The following is a 15833-nucleotide window of genomic DNA, read 5'->3' on the forward strand; positions in this document are numbered from 1 at the left end:
CTTAAACTGGAATGTGGAGTGTGTAATATGGTAATGCCCCTTCATTTGATCCAAATCTATTTTCCAGTGAACGTTGAACTGAGGTTTGCTGCTTTCTGCATGGAGTTTGCATGTTCTCCTCATGTGTGTGTGGGTTTCCTCCGGGTTCTCCAGTTTCCTCCTACAGTCCAAAAACATGCAATATGGGGATAAGGAACATTGGACACTCTAATTTCACTGGTGTATGAGTGGGTGGTTGTGGCCCTATGATGGACTGGCGAACTGTCCAGGTTGTACCTATGTCAATCTCAGAGAAAGGGGAACTTGAGTCAGAACGGTAGAGAGTGTTTTCTACAACACTTCCACACCAAAGACAACTGAAATTATACATGTGATGTACATTTCATGAGAGAAATTACGTTCAGCTGTTTTTGGTTTCATGCCTTTGGGTTTGTTTGTTTTTATTTGGAGGATACGTGCAGTGTGCCCACCATGTAAATAAACCCTTTACCAAAAGTGGAGGTGTGGGATTCCCACTGTGTGAGGTCCTCCTGAAAAAGCTTCCTGAAAATAAAGGGGTTTGAGGTTTGATCTTCACAGTCTCAATTCCTCTGTGGTTTAGCAAGCTTCTCTGCTTATTAGCACTGTCAGAATTTAAAATTCTTTCTTTTTCTCACATTGTGCCTAAAAGAGAGCAAACCAACGATTTTATCCACATTTCCTATCAAAATACAAAAAGTTTCCTTTTATCTTTGAGGGGTAATTACTCTCTGCAGCCAAGCTGGGTTGTGAACTCTGTGCCAGCATAACCACAATGTTGTTGTTAAATTATTAAGCGTGACCTACATTTCATCTTTAGCCAATGACAATCTCTCTCTGTCATACATTTGGCCAAGTTGTTGAGATAGTGCTGTGGTATTTCCCCCAAACAGATATCATTATATATAACGATTTGACGTGAACAGTTCATTATAAAAAATGGAATTGTTGAAAATTCAATCATGCGAGTATTAACATTCATAACAAATGCTGACAGTCAGTGGTTGTGCTCCTGCAGTGGCAGCTCTATTTTTTTTTTTTTTGCATTCTTAAGCAAAGGCCTTGCTCTTCCACACAGGCTTCCCGTCTATACCAACTTTCCAGTGTCTCAAGGGTTTTAACTGCCGCCGTGCACTTAGTGACTGCACTTTTTCCATTGCTATGGCAAACCCTCCATAGAGCCAGCAGTCTCCTTGTGATGCATGGCTGAGCTGGTGCGCCAGGGGGTTGTGAATGGTTTGGCTTAATGGCCCTTAAATTTACCACTGGCTGTCAGTCAACATGGGACCTAAGTAAATGTCAGGGATTATGAATCAAGCTTGTAAAAATGGTAAGAAAGCTCATTTTCATCGCACACTAGTAAAACACACAAAACGAGGACAAAGTTGGAGGGAATTCATTGCGTCATGCATTATTCTACCTCAGTTTCTGTTGTATTGCCATGATAGTATGGTATCATATTTCTTCAGTCTTTAGTTACTGTCCACTATTATATATAGAAGAGGCAGGTCACTACTTTTGAGGAGAGTCAAAAAAGCATGCTTTCAGGCCTTGACATCCACACATAGTTTGAATTCAGCCCTCCTTGAGAATGAGTGACATCTGGGGCAAACCCAGTGATTCAGCGCTGCTTCCTACAGGAAATCCCAAAGACCAAATTCTCCGGCAGCACTTTAAAAATGCAGAGGCCAAATAATACGTGTGAGATCGAGCAGGCAGATTCAGGGATTTCAAAGTCTTTTTCACTTCATGTCTCATGTCATAAGTGGAATAGAGCTATGGGCCTTTTAAGCAATTATCTCAGCAATTTGATTTAGCGTCCTCAGAACTTGACCTTTCTCCTGAGTCGTTGTTGTGGCGACAGTCTGTCTCATGTTTCGCTTTCAGTGCCAGTGAAACAGAACAGACAAGAGACCATTCCACCTCCACATTTCCTTCTATCCTGTAGCAGAAAGTCCATAACTTTTACACCCAATGTTACACCCAGACAATAACTGAACCACTCCTCAGCACAGACAAAGATTAAAAGGACTCTAAAGTTAAAGGCGTGTCTCATCGGACGTGAGTCAATTAAAAATCGGGAGTGCAGAATGTGGACTGGGTGGATTCATGCCATAAATGGAGGATATCAGCTCCACACAAGGCCTCAAGATGCTTTGCCGCCACCCCGAAAAAGAAACACAGGAAAACCTCCTTAGAGCACGGCCAGCCACACGCACATACACACATGTGCACGTGGTAAAAAATAAACACCCAGAGGGGAAAGGGAGGAGCAGATGATGGAGTAGCGCAGCATCCGTGCACTCCGTTTCCTAACTCTGCGTTTTGCTGTGAAATCCCTCTCGACCCCACCCCAGCTTTTTCATTCAGAGGGAGGGAATGTGCGCGGCACGCCTGTCTTTTCTGTAAATATATTCCGGACTCTTCTCCACCACCTTCTCCCATGCAGGGAAAGGACGTAGGCAGCCATGTGCAACCCCCCCCCCCCCCCACGCCTCCACCCTCGCTCCATCTGAGCTTCCTCATGAGGAAGGAAGTTGGCTCGCTCCACCGTGTGAGAGGTTAAATCCCAGAGAAGGGAAGCGAAGGGTGTCGGCCCGGACCCCTCGACTGACAGCAGGAAACATTTGGAGGAAACTGAAAGGAATTGTGTATCTGTTTTTCTAGTAGTAACAGAGCGGATGTGCAGTGTCAGTGAAGCAATGGCATGTCAGGGCTCTCTGACCTTACGTTCTGTCAAAACCCACTTGGTATCGAACCATTTATCTACCCTGACATTTAAGTCTAACATATTGTAACCCCGCCCCCCACAAAGAAAACTCAAGGAAGCAGTGTTTTATAATGTGGTAAATACAAAATGTTTTACAATCTCATTTCAACTTAAACAGGGATGACAGTCGAAACATTTAAGTCCAACATACCAGCCCTTCCCGCACATTACCAAGTGCCATTATTATAATCGCATCCAGCACTACGCCATGAATTCCACAGCAGACCGCTCTTCAAGGCCACACTGTACATACACTGTGATACTTCTCCTGAACCCTGCTATCCTCTGGATTCGGTCCAGCTCGAGAACTGTCAACAGTTTTCGTCCAACATTACCAACACTGCTTTGTCATCTACATTAAAAGGGCAGACATTAGACATTTTATTCAGTGACTTTCTCTTAGCTCGTCCATCTTATCTCACAATACATTACATTACATGTCATTTAGCAGACGCTTTTATCCAAAGCGACTTACAATAAGTGCATTTCAACATTTGCGTACATACAAGAGCTAGAAGTAAGTAAGTGCTAGTCATAAGTGTGCAAGTAAGTGCTTTTTTTTTTTTTTTATCGTCGTCTTAGTCGAGGTAGAGTCGAAAGAGATGTGTTTTTAGTCGGCTGCGGACGATGTGGAGACTTTCTGCTGTCCGGATGTCGATGGGGAGCTCGTTCCACCATTTGGGAGCCAGGACAGCGAACAGTCGTGAGTTCGGCGAATGCCTCTGCGATCCTCTCAGTGAGGGGGCAGCGAGCCGGTTAGCCGATGCAGAGCGGAGTGGGCGGGCTGGGGTGTAGGTTTTGATCATGTCCTGGGTGTAGGATGGACCGGATCCGTTTGTAGCATGGAACGCAAGCAGTTTTGAGTCTTGAAGCGGATGCGAGCAGCTACAGGAAGCCAGTGAAGGGAGCGGTGGCGCAGTAGCAGCATGATGGAATTTCTCCTCACATTTTAATGACAGCCAGCATTCCTTGCATATCTATTATCATGATTAATGAATCTAAAAGGCAGCATAAGGAGACATAATATCTAGTGGCAACTGTTTTATAATGATCTCGTTTCCTTGTTTTGTTCTCACTACCGTCTCCATGTCTCCATGTACAGTATTAATTTATCTGAAGAAGTATAAATTATTACAATGACATATATTATTTGTTTATGTACTTATTTATTACAACCATCCATGGTCCAGAGATTATGTCAAGGAGGTTGCCATTTCTGGGTTTTAGTGGCATGTCTCAATTAATCAGCTAAAAGCAAAGACATGTATAATAACAGTGGTTGCAGTCTTCTGGTTTACTGGAAGTAAGACTATATTGACTCGCCACTAGGGGGCGACTCTGCTAGTTGCAAGAAGAAGTAAATATGAATGGATGTCAATGGGAAACTGAGCCTGGAGTACTCACCTGAATTATATATATAAAAAAAATCGCTAGTTTTCATTCTTCCTCAGTCAAACATGATGTAAACTGTGTAAAGTATGTTCCCATTTAGAGAAAAGTAGATGATAAAACACAGCACATACTGTATGAGTATTGTTCAGTAGGTTTTAGGTGACATCTTTGTCTTCTCTTCAGTAACATCTAAGCAAAGGCTCACACAGTGTGAATCTTATGTAATCGTATATTTTCTCTCTAATTTCAAATCGCCAATGTAGAAATTGTTGTGTTCAATCCTGTTTTCACAGATTAGCACTCACTTCCAAACTCATAGGCCAGGCTGGTAATGGGTCATGAGACAATGACATTCCCCGGCCTTTATCTGGTAGGTCTATTGACAAATTCAACTGTGTTTATCTGTTAGTACTAAGAATCATGTTGAATAACATATACTCTTTTTTTTTTTTGCAGTGACCTTGACCTGTGCCTTTTGCTGCTGATATCAACACCCTTCAGTGCTGCTGCTTCAAACTACAACGAGGTTATAGGCCACCGTTTCAAGACTGAGCTATTTATCTTCAAAGTTGATATATTGTGTCCACCTCACTCATAAAGGCAAGACAAAAACACCTCTGTTGAAGAATATTCGTGCCCGTTTCCTGTCGGTTTGAGGGTTCCCAGATCGTGAAGCCTGCTTGAATACATTAGAGTGAGAAAAGAAACTTCATCCAAGCACTAAAGCCTACAGTACATGAGGCGTCCATTTCCGAAACTTGTGTTATTACAGAGTGCTCTAATGTAAGCCCTTAATGTGTGGCTGCTATCCCTTCACTGTTGCTTTGCTCAGCTGAAAACAAATGCAACGACCTGCCAAACTGATTAATTACAATTTATGAGTACCAAACCATAGACCTTTACTTGACGGATACTTTCAAACAGCTTTTAAAGCCTATACGTCGATGGTGGCTATAAACAGAACAGTATCACAATCAAATATTCGGACTCTTGAGATATTTTGGCAGGTACAGATGAAACTAATGTAGCTGCATTCCCCTTCTGTAAAACATCTCACCTCTGTGGAGTAAGTCAGTATTTGGGTGACCTTTGCAGGAAGCTCAATCACAGCTCAGTGCAGACCTATACATATTAAGGGGCTGACTTCATTATGTATCCTTCTTGGTTTGTTTGACCACACTCTCATTTGAAAAGATTAATCGGCCGGCTCAGACTGGCTCAGCTCGACTAAACTAAATATTTAAGTTTTTGAGGTGCATGTGGTTGCCTTCAGACCCTTCGGCGATAGTCTATACTTGAACCTGGTTTGTTTTTCTCAGCCCACGCAGCAATCACACCCTTCATCACATGTTGAAAATCTAAAAGAAAAGAAAGACGGAAAAGTCCCATGAATCACATGCAGAGGGAAACACGTCCAGTCCATCAAGCTTGTTATTCTATAGATTTTTTTATTTTTTTTTTTATTTACATAGTTCCCTCTGGTAGCTTGAGTATTCAATTCTGCCTTATTACAGGATTCAATGGTGGATTACAAGGGATACACACTTGCTTAGACTAAACAAAGTAAGAAATGATTGTTGGTAAAGTCTGGGAAAGATTTTCACTGTTTGTGTCAAAGATGCATTTAAGTGATGTTGCATTTAAGGACTCAACCTAAGAGGCTCTTCTGAAGAATCAACGTAGAAACACTGCAATTCAGACCCCAAATTATGACGCAACAAGCACTGAATTTAACGTAAACCGATGCCTGTGCTACAATGTTGTGTGAAAAGATAAAAAGGGAAATCAAGCATTTAAAGTGTCTTTTTTTTTCCTTATTAAACACCTCACTCGTTTAATTTTCTATGTCTGTTCCTACCAAGAGCCACTGAGGTCGTTTCATTTCCGTAATAAAAGAGGAATCTTTTTGCATGAATAAGTTGAGAATGAATGACTGAGATTTAGACTGTAACTGGGTTACTTGTCATTATGTTTGTTCCAAGAAAAGCAACTCAAGAAAAAAAAAAAAACGATTTAAGAATGCCAAGAAAATTAAAAACTGACAAATGGTAAATTCATTGTGGGAAAGTGACTTTTCAGGTCAAGTCAAGTGTGAGGACAGTGTGAGAATTTCAGCTGAAGTAAAAATGGATCCTGCATTGCCTGTTTGTTCATTTAGCTGGCTCGACACCATGAAAAAACAATGACGTTTGGTGGAAGTCGAAAGTGAACAATAAAGACCTTGGACGAAAACTGAACACAAAGAGTTTCAGAGTGTATGCATTCACCATATTTCTTTTTTCAGTTGTCATGAACAGCTGTGGAAAGTCACTAACTCATCCATAATGATGTACTTAACATACCCTCAGAGCCCCTTCTCCTAACTATCACACTGGTAATTTAGCTCCATCTAGTGATCTTAAATAGACATTGCACATATAATTAAGGCAATTTGAAGAATTTTACCCTAAAGATGATGAAGACTGAAGATAACTGTTTCAGCTGGATCTGTGTTTTGCAAGAGAACATCACTGAATTACATTTGTACTCTTCACAATGTATAATCCTCACCAGCACTAGCAAAGAAAAACTATTTATCTCTGTTTGAGCAAGCTGAATCATGATGCACTAAAAACTAAGAACATGTTCAATGAAAAGTTTGAATATGGGACTTTTCTCAACTAATTCATTCTACCCTAGTAGCAGGGAACACATTTCATTAGTCTTTACACTAAACAAAAAACTGAAATGTTGATATTACATTGGGGGACATTTCGATTAAGGTGATGAAAGTGATAGAGTTTGAAAAACATTCATTCTCAATTTAGTAAATAGTCAATAGGTCATAGAATGAACAGCCTAAGAGGAAATGTTAAAGTTACAATCTCAGTGGTCTCCTGTTGTTCTCTCAAATGAAGAATAACTGTGATTTAAAACACTGACTCTTTTCCAAATATCTCTTACTTGAATAACCTGATACCAGATCGGGGCTGCAGAAAAAAATAATAATTCATTTATGGGTAAAAATTACAAGCTATTTTATTCCACTAACATGTTTTAAAGCAAAGACAGCCAAAAAAAAGAAAGACAGAAAAAAATGGATGTGCTTCAAAAGGCATGTCAAAATATTTACACATTTATTTCCAAAACATGACAATTGTTTGTATAATTAAAAAGTGTCTTTCTTTTCTTTCTCTGAAACAAAAGCAAAGCTTAACAAATGTTAATTGTTTTTGAAAACTAAATCAACCTATATATTTTAACAACTTAGACACAGTCAGGAAAGTGTGATGGATGAGAGAGAGAAAATCACTAGAGTAAATAAGCTAATAAATGTAGCTCAGTTGGTTCATTGTCGCTGTCCTGACTTATATGAACGGAACAATACATGACTTCTTTAGCTAAAACATGACTAAATGGCTGCTGTGCAAAAGGCCCATTGTTAATAAAGCTTTTTTTGAAGTGGAGACCCCGGCCTCAATGCGGAAGTGATGAGCCAATCAGCTGATTAACAGGTGTTTATCAGGTGTGCACCTGCAGTCACTTCTCTTAATCCTCCTCCACCACCAGCACGTACTACCGTACGTTTGGTGCCATCACATCAATTCAACAGCTGCCGAAGAACAAGAACAAGCCGCGACCAAGAACTCCTGGAGCTTTTAAACTCCATTTCATTCGGTAAAGCGTGTTTCTAGGAGGAAGGATTTGGTTTTTAAAACCACCGCGCTTGTCATGGCGGGCGTGTGACGTCAGACGCGCAGAAAGTCACACACTATTCAAAATGTGACTTAGTGTGAAGCGGCGGGCTTATATTTTAAATATTATGCCCTACATGAATGAGGATCGGAGACGGCGGGTCGACCTGGTCCAGATTGAGGATTTACCGAGAAAGGTCAGTGAATGTTAGCAGGTGGTGACGCCATTACTGTCGGCTTCCATGTTTAATTGCAAATTCGTGTCCAGTTAAAGTCTTTACATAACGTCACGTGTATGTTTTTTTTCTTTTCTTTTCTCCAGACATTTGTTTTTGCCACGAGACCGGGTTGAGCTGTCTGTCTTCACACACGGCACGTGCTGTGGATAGGTGAGTAACACTCATTTCACCGCAGATGAATACAAACGGCCTTCTACTCTTATTTATTTTTTAAAGTAAACTTCCCCTGTCACTAAAAAGTCACAAATATTCACATGTGGTGTATACATATTAGCGCTGAAACAATTACTCGATTAATCGTCAACTGTTTTGATAATCAATTAATTGGTTTCTTGCTTCTTAAATGTAAACACTTTTCTTTTATTTGCTCCGATTAACAAAACAAAGACATTTGAGAACATCATCATTTCCAGGTTTGACAAACATTGATCAACATTTTGACATTTTATGGACCAAACGATTACTCGATTAATCAAGAAAATGATTATTAATTGCAGCTCTAATAAATATAGATGAAAAATAATTTCATTTGAAATTCTTCTATTATATTGAACATTTCATTGTCTTGTCAGTCTCATTAACGCTAGTCATTGCGGATAAGAATGTACTAATTCTTTTTTTTCTTTTTTTTTTGTCTCCCCAGACGGGTCTTCATGAAGTCTTCTCAAAGTAAGGGGCGTTTGTATTATGGGATGCCGCTGTGCTCCCATGCTTTCTTGCTCTTGGCCGCCGGGCCTGCATGTATGGCTGCCTTGCCAGTACATGTATGCTTTATGGTCGCTGTACCAATTCTTCTTTTGATCATACCATTCATTCAAACAGGTGGCCATGTTGGACCCATGTCTCTTCTCTATTATATTAGGATTTATCAACTCAACACTAGCCAAGACCTGACAAGGCTTGTGTGAGGGGTGAGATGTGTATTTTGTGCCCAAGGGGAGACAGTGGAGCATAAGTTTGTCCTTTTGCTTTGTTGGCTGTGAAAGTCCCCCCTGGGTGTATAAGTGTTAGACTGTCCTGGTCAGTTAGTTTTGTCTTGAACTGCTGAGCTAGTAATGTAGAACTGTCTGTTTTTGGCACTAAAACTTAAGCATCACTAAGTAACGTGGACATTATGTTTGTGTGTGGGCTGTGTGACAGTCTGGGTGTTGTTTTGCATTGAATGAGTGAGTGGTCGCAATCAAGCCTTGAACCTTTCAGCTCAGCAGTGAAGTAGATGATTAAAGTGTGTTTGTCATAGTGTGGTGTTACCTAGTCTGAAAATGGTCACTGTACCATGAATATAAATATGTGAAATGGCTTGATTATGCGCTAACACTTCCTTTGTAGGTGTGTCTACAGAAGGTAAGAATGATTTTCATTCTTTTTGGATGGCTGCCGTGTCGGCCTCCCTATCCCATTTCTCTCTCCTGGTTTTCAAAAAAAATAATATTAATATTATTATTATTATTATTATTATTATTATTATTATTAATAATGATAATAATAATCAAAGTAGGGGGAAAAACTTATTTAGTTGTCCGGGTCTCTCAAACCAGTGTACATACTGGGTTAAAGCTTCAAAGCACAATTTTGTCAAACTAATAAAAATAAAAGCCCAACCATATGAAATGGTTTTCCTCCCAATTTAGTCTGCTAATATAATCAGCTTAGTTCCAGCCTTTAAAAATTTTAAAACGAAGCTTCGCAGATGTCCGTCCCTCGCTCACCTATTTGTCCAACCAACAAGACTTCCACGCCATGGGCCAGCACAAATTCCTGGTGGATCGCAGAATGGTACATCTTGGTTGTTGTGTGTGAGTAACTTTTTTTTCTTTATGGGTGGGGTTGTGCTTGTCCTGTGCCATAACCACACTTTTATTTCAGCTCATCCAACAAGGAGGACCACCCATTTCTTCATCCAATTTCATTTCACCGCATTTCATTTCACCGCATTTCATTTCCATTTTCCCCGTTGGATCTTCGAGCGATGCATTTCCATTTTCCGTCCGTCGGTGCATTTATTTATCAAATACCGTATTTATTGGTATATAATACATTTTTACAATACACTGTAAAATGCATTTTTTACAATGAATTGTAAAATTTATAATAACAAATGTTGCAATAATTTGAAAAATGTATTATCACATTTTACAATATATTGTAACATTTATAATTTAATTTAAAAATTAAAATTTTCTTAGTGTAGGTGAGGGCTGTAATGTATTGTGTGCAAAAGTAATTTTGCGCACTATACATGACATTTTGTCAGCCTTGGTGCTGCATTCATAAAATTAAACATGGAGGAATTAATTTTTTTTCTAAATTTACAAAAAAAAAGGATTCTGGTTCGAGTTGGTATTTGTTTGTTGTAGTTTTCTGGATGACCAGGACAAATCGGATGATTCTTGAGATGGGATTTATTGACAGAGTAGGCTCAGTTATATTTTTAAGTTGTCTTTGTCCCTGCAACAGGGAATAGGTTTCTCTCTGATATGGCTGCCATGCCATCTGTCTCCATTAAGACCAGCATGCTATGACTCCAACATGGTCACCTGTCCGTCCAATTGTCGCTCCATCTAAGTTTTATTAATATACCCAAGTAGTTGCTAAACTATCTGCCATGAGTTTAGAACCTCTGTCCTATCCTGTTCTCCTCAGACACACACATGCACTCATCACACACCTTGTCAGCATTTCAGTTCAGCCATCCAATAGAACCACGTTAGTTGCGTCAAACAACTTCTACAAATCTCTTTTTTCTTCAGTCTAGGCTGCTGTGCCTTGGCTTGACTGTGCTGGCTGCCATGCCACGAGGCCTCACTTTTCCACATCTTTCTATCAGCCACTGTGCTGCTCTATCATTTCTTTCTCTATATCTGCCTTTTTTCCTGTGCTCTTGTCTTTGTCTCAAAAGGCTTAAGCTGTGTGTCTGCGTGTTTGTGTGTGGGTCCACGTTTGGAGTGACTGAGTTTCTTAATTGACCGACATCAAAGTTAACGTTAAAGTTAACGACAAGTTGGAGGAATCCGTTGCCATAGTTGGACTGAATACTACTGATGCTGCTACTACTGACTACTACTGACTACTACTGATGCTGCTACTACTGACTACTATTGATACTGCTACTACTGATAATGCTACTACTGACTACTACTACTGATATAAGTACTACTGACTACTACTGGTACTGCTACTACTGACTACTACTGATATTAGTACTACTGACTACTACTGATGGTAAGACATTAAAGAAACCTAGTACATTAGCAAAGCTTGATATTTAAGGATCATAGGATAGGAAAATGCTATTGTCCTACTGCAAAAATGTTTGACAGTCAATAGGGTTAAAATTATAGGTAATGCAGGAAATGAATAAATAAAAATTAATTAAATGTCTTCCCTTTGGGGCTTTTGATGAGTAATTTTCCCTTCCAGTTATTCAGCCCATGGATAATGCATTATGAAGTGTAAAATATATTGACATCTGAGATTTTGCATATTTCAGTTAAATGGTGGAGGTGCATGTGCAGGCTTGACAAAGTCAATTGTCCCTTTGCCTGTAATTTTTAATTATACGTATTTTTGATAGGAATTTTTATTGCATTTGTTGCACTCCACCATCAATACTATTAATGATTAAGGCCGGTTTGTCGACTCTGCCAAGTTTATTTTTTTCCTACTGGAGACTCAAGAATTTTCTATTTGCGCGTCATGTTGGGAGGCCTCCCAGCAGGGGGAGTTAACCCACCCCTGCAAAAAAACAATGCGTCACTCGAGTAGGATCGTCAAATACTCACTGCAATGACAAGTTGCACAGTTTCACACATGGTATTGTCATCACTTGGTAGGCGGGGGTACAAGATAGAAGCGCGCTTGTGTTTCCTGGGAGGAAGCAAACTTGGCAGACGGACAATTTTTGTTTATTTATTTTTTACCATCTATTGGTGGTGAAGTAATCGATGATAATCAAGAGTATCAGGTTGAATCCACATTTTACTATCTTCAGTTACCTGCTTTTGATGCAGTTTAATTTGAAACATTACTGTGGGCTGAATTTCAAATGTCTAGATAGTCATAGGTTTAGTTTTGAAATAGAATGGGTTATATCACTCCAATATTTATGGAAGTTTGATTTGAAAAAATGTAAAACTTATTTTCCCATGGTGAAGTTTGTAGTGCAGATAAAAGCATTTTTTTTCCCCCAGTATTCGTCAGGGATGCCCCCTAGATTAAAAGCCTATACGTACCAAATTGACTGTTTGACAATCTTAGCAGTATACTTAATAATCCTAAATGTTAAATAAAAAAAAAAGTTATAGGGAATTTCAGCTTTTATTGAAACAGTGTAGCTATAGGATGGCAGAGGGAGGGGAGCGATGGCATCCAGCTATGGGCCCCGGCTGGATTCCACCCAAGGCTGCTATGGTAAGAAAGCCTGCATCGTATACACAGGTGAGCTACTGGTGCACTGACATGATAAATTCCGAAAAAAACTGTAAATGCCTGATTTTACTCTTTGCTGAATTGGTGCAGATCCCACGGCCCGATGGTGATAGAGGCCATGGAAGGTTCCGGTTCCTCTGCCACCAGGAAAATCTACTCGGGAGGTGATGGAGGCCATGGAAGGTTCAGGTTCCTCTGCCACCAGGAAAATCTACTCGGGAGGTGATGGAGGCCATGGATGGTTCCGGTTCCTCTGCCACCAGGAAAATCTACTCGGGAGGTGATGGAGGCCATGGAAGGTTCAGGTTCCTCTGCCACCAGGAAAATCTACTTGGGACCCTGTGAGCCGGAGATGCCCCGTCCAGATTGCAGTGTCAAAGCCAAGCGGTACTCCTCCTGTCTCGAAGATACCCCTTTGCCATGGGATGTCTTCAGGTACGTGGTTTCAGATGTTAAACACCTCTGCTTAGTCTTTGCTTGCTCTGTACTTAGTGTTTTTGTTTTTTCCCTTTTTTTTTTTTTAAGATTTCAACCTTTTCGGAGCTGTGAGACCTGAGCTTGTCAAGCCCTGCACACTATCTTACATGCAGACCTCGCTTCTGAACGACTGCTGCGTGTCGGCAAACCACACGATTTGATAAACTGTTCTACAGACTCGAACACAAACACCAATACTCATTCTGCACACACCACTCTTATCACCCAACATTATGCTCACCCACCACTGGACTGACAAAAAGCAGACAACTTGAAATGTTTGATCCTAATTTGTTTAAATGTTTGATAAACTACTTGAGGGTGTATAATGCAATCCTTCGGTTTGTGAAGCGTTGGATTTTGTCCAACGGTTCACAAACTGTTGGGTTTTGTCCATAGAAAGATGCATGCGCTCTTGCATGCCCTAATTTCATATTTGTACATTTGAGAAAAATCGGTTGGGGTTTAATGAGCTGGGTCTCCTTAACATTACAGAGAACAAGGTAAACGAGTCTACTCAATAGATGGTAAGGATTTTATCCCTTCCCCTTATTCTCTGTATGCGAGGACATCTGACCATGAATCCTTACTGAATTGTGTACCATGGTTGCGCAGTTTCCAAAACTAGACTTGGATCCATCTAGTTTTGTGAATCAGCTCACCAATGGTATGCAACAAGTCCCCATCATGGAGACAGCTGATGGGACGGCGTGAATCTAATGCATTTGGGGAAATTAGTCTTACCATATTACTGATGGTAAGACATAAAAGAAACCTAGTACATTAGCAAAGCTTGATATTTAAGGATCATAGGATAGGAGAAGGCTATTGTCCTACTGCAAAAATGTTTGACAGTCAATAGGGTTAAAATTATAGGTAATGCAGGAAATAAATAAATACAAATTAATTAATTAAATTCCTTCCCTTTGGGGTTTCTGATGAGTAATTTTCCCTTCCAGTTATTCAGCCCATGGATAATGCATTATGAAGTGTAAAATATATTGACATCTGAGATTTTGCATATTTCAGTTAAATGGTGGAGGTGCATGTGCAGGCTTGACAAAGTCAATTGTCCCTTTGCCTGTAATTTTTAATTATATGTATTTTTGATAGGAATTTTTATTGCATTTGTTGCACTCCATCATCAATACTATTGATTAAAGAGGGTTTGTCGACTCTGCCAAGTTTATTTTTTTCCTACTGGAGACTCAAGAATTTTCTGTTTGCGCGTCATGTTGGGAGGCCTCCCAGCAGGGGGAGTTAACCCACCCCTGCAAAAAAACAATGCGTCACTCGAGTAGGATCGTCAAATACTCACTGCAATGACAAGTTGCACAGTTTCACACATGGTATTGTCATCACTTGGTAGGCGGGGGTACAAGATAGAAGCGCGCTTGTGTTTCCTGGGAGGAAGCAAACTTGGCAGACGGACAATTTTTGTTTATTTATTTTTTACCATCTATTGGTGGTGAAGTAATCGATGATAATCAAGAGTATCAGGTTGAATCCACATTTTACTATCGTCTTCAGTTACCTGCTTTTGATGCAGTTTAATTTGAAACATTACTGTGGGCTGAGAAAGGTCGAGATAGTCAAAGGCTTAGGTTTAGTTTTGAATAGAATGCGTTATATCACTCCAATATTTATGGTGGTTTGATTTGAAAAAATGTAAAACTTAACATTACAGAGAACGAGGTAAACGAGTCGACTCAATAGATGGTAAGGATTTTATCCCTTCCCCTTATTCTCTGTATGTGAGGACACCTGGCCATGAATCCTTACTGAATTGTGTACCATGGTTGCGCAGTTTCCAAAACTAGACTTGGATCCATCTTTTTCGCTCTCTGCACAGTTGCCATTTGCTGGCTCTTTATGTGGACTGTTTTTGTATTATTGCAAGTGCCTTGTGATTTGCCCCTATTACAATTTTAAGTAAAATAATGCTAACATAACTCATACTGTTAAGATTGATCTTTTGGAAATGAATAGAATCTGTTGACAAATGTGTTAATGGTACTCTTAACTGGTTACTCTGGTTAAATATGTTTTTGTTAAATGTCTTCAAAATTTTAATGTGGACTGTGCAAATAAACCTGATTTGACTTTAGATTAAATGGAATTATGGAGTTATTTTTAATCAAAGCATATGCTTTTTTTAATTGTAGATATTTGCCAAGGTGAAGTGGTCAGACATGACAGCTGGGTCTTAAATGTTTGTACAATTATTTGCTATTAAAGGGAAGTATTTGCTAAAGCTGACAGACCATTGTGTTAAACTCCTGGCAGTCTGAATATAGATGTATTTGAATTTTTCTTTGGTTTGTATGGTTTCTAAGAATGGACAGTCCAGATTTGAGATACTCTGAAAGATGATCAAAACTTTGAATAATACCTTAGATTTAAAACCACTATACAAATTGTATTTTACAGTACAGGCCTATGGACATTTCAAATCAGAAATGCAATGGTTTACTAGCTTAAGTGGTGGGAGGACTTGAACCCTCTGTTCTGAGGGAGAAGGTGGAGACAGCTGACATTTTTATTTTTAATTTTTTTTGCCAACTGCAGCACAAAGGGTCATTCCGTTCCAAGCCAAAATCTAAATGTGCTCAGTTGTCCTGCTCTGCTAAGACTCGTTTACTTAAACATGTTCGGATTCCATTTGCCGTCCAAGTTAGTAAAACTTTTCCATATCATTAGTATTGGCAACTGACGCCTGTTTGAATGACCTGTGTTTTAAAGATCTAATCGCACTAATCAAGGAGCACATCTTCACAGAGGTTGGTTCTTTTGACCTGCATTCACTCCAAACCGACAGCAGAGGGCAGTAGTAAC

At 39.7% G+C, this 15833-nt stretch overlaps 1 long non-coding RNA gene across 1 annotated transcript; it reads left to right on the forward strand.

Annotated features, from left to right (window-relative positions):
* The first annotated feature begins 7637 nt into the window (after nucleotides 1-7637).
* On the forward strand, nucleotides 7638-15026 carry LOC131448168 (uncharacterized). Its single transcript, XR_009234161.1, has 4 exons — nucleotides 7638-8051; nucleotides 8177-8243; nucleotides 8737-12956; nucleotides 13047-15026. It is a non-coding gene; the product is annotated as an uncharacterized LOC131448168 (long non-coding RNA).
* The last annotated feature ends 807 nt before the right edge of the window (nucleotides 15027-15833 follow it).

Source organism: Solea solea, chromosome 21 (assembly GCF_958295425.1).
Source record: "Solea solea chromosome 21, fSolSol10.1, whole genome shotgun sequence".
NCBI lineage: Eukaryota > Metazoa > Chordata > Actinopteri > Pleuronectiformes > Soleidae > Solea > Solea solea.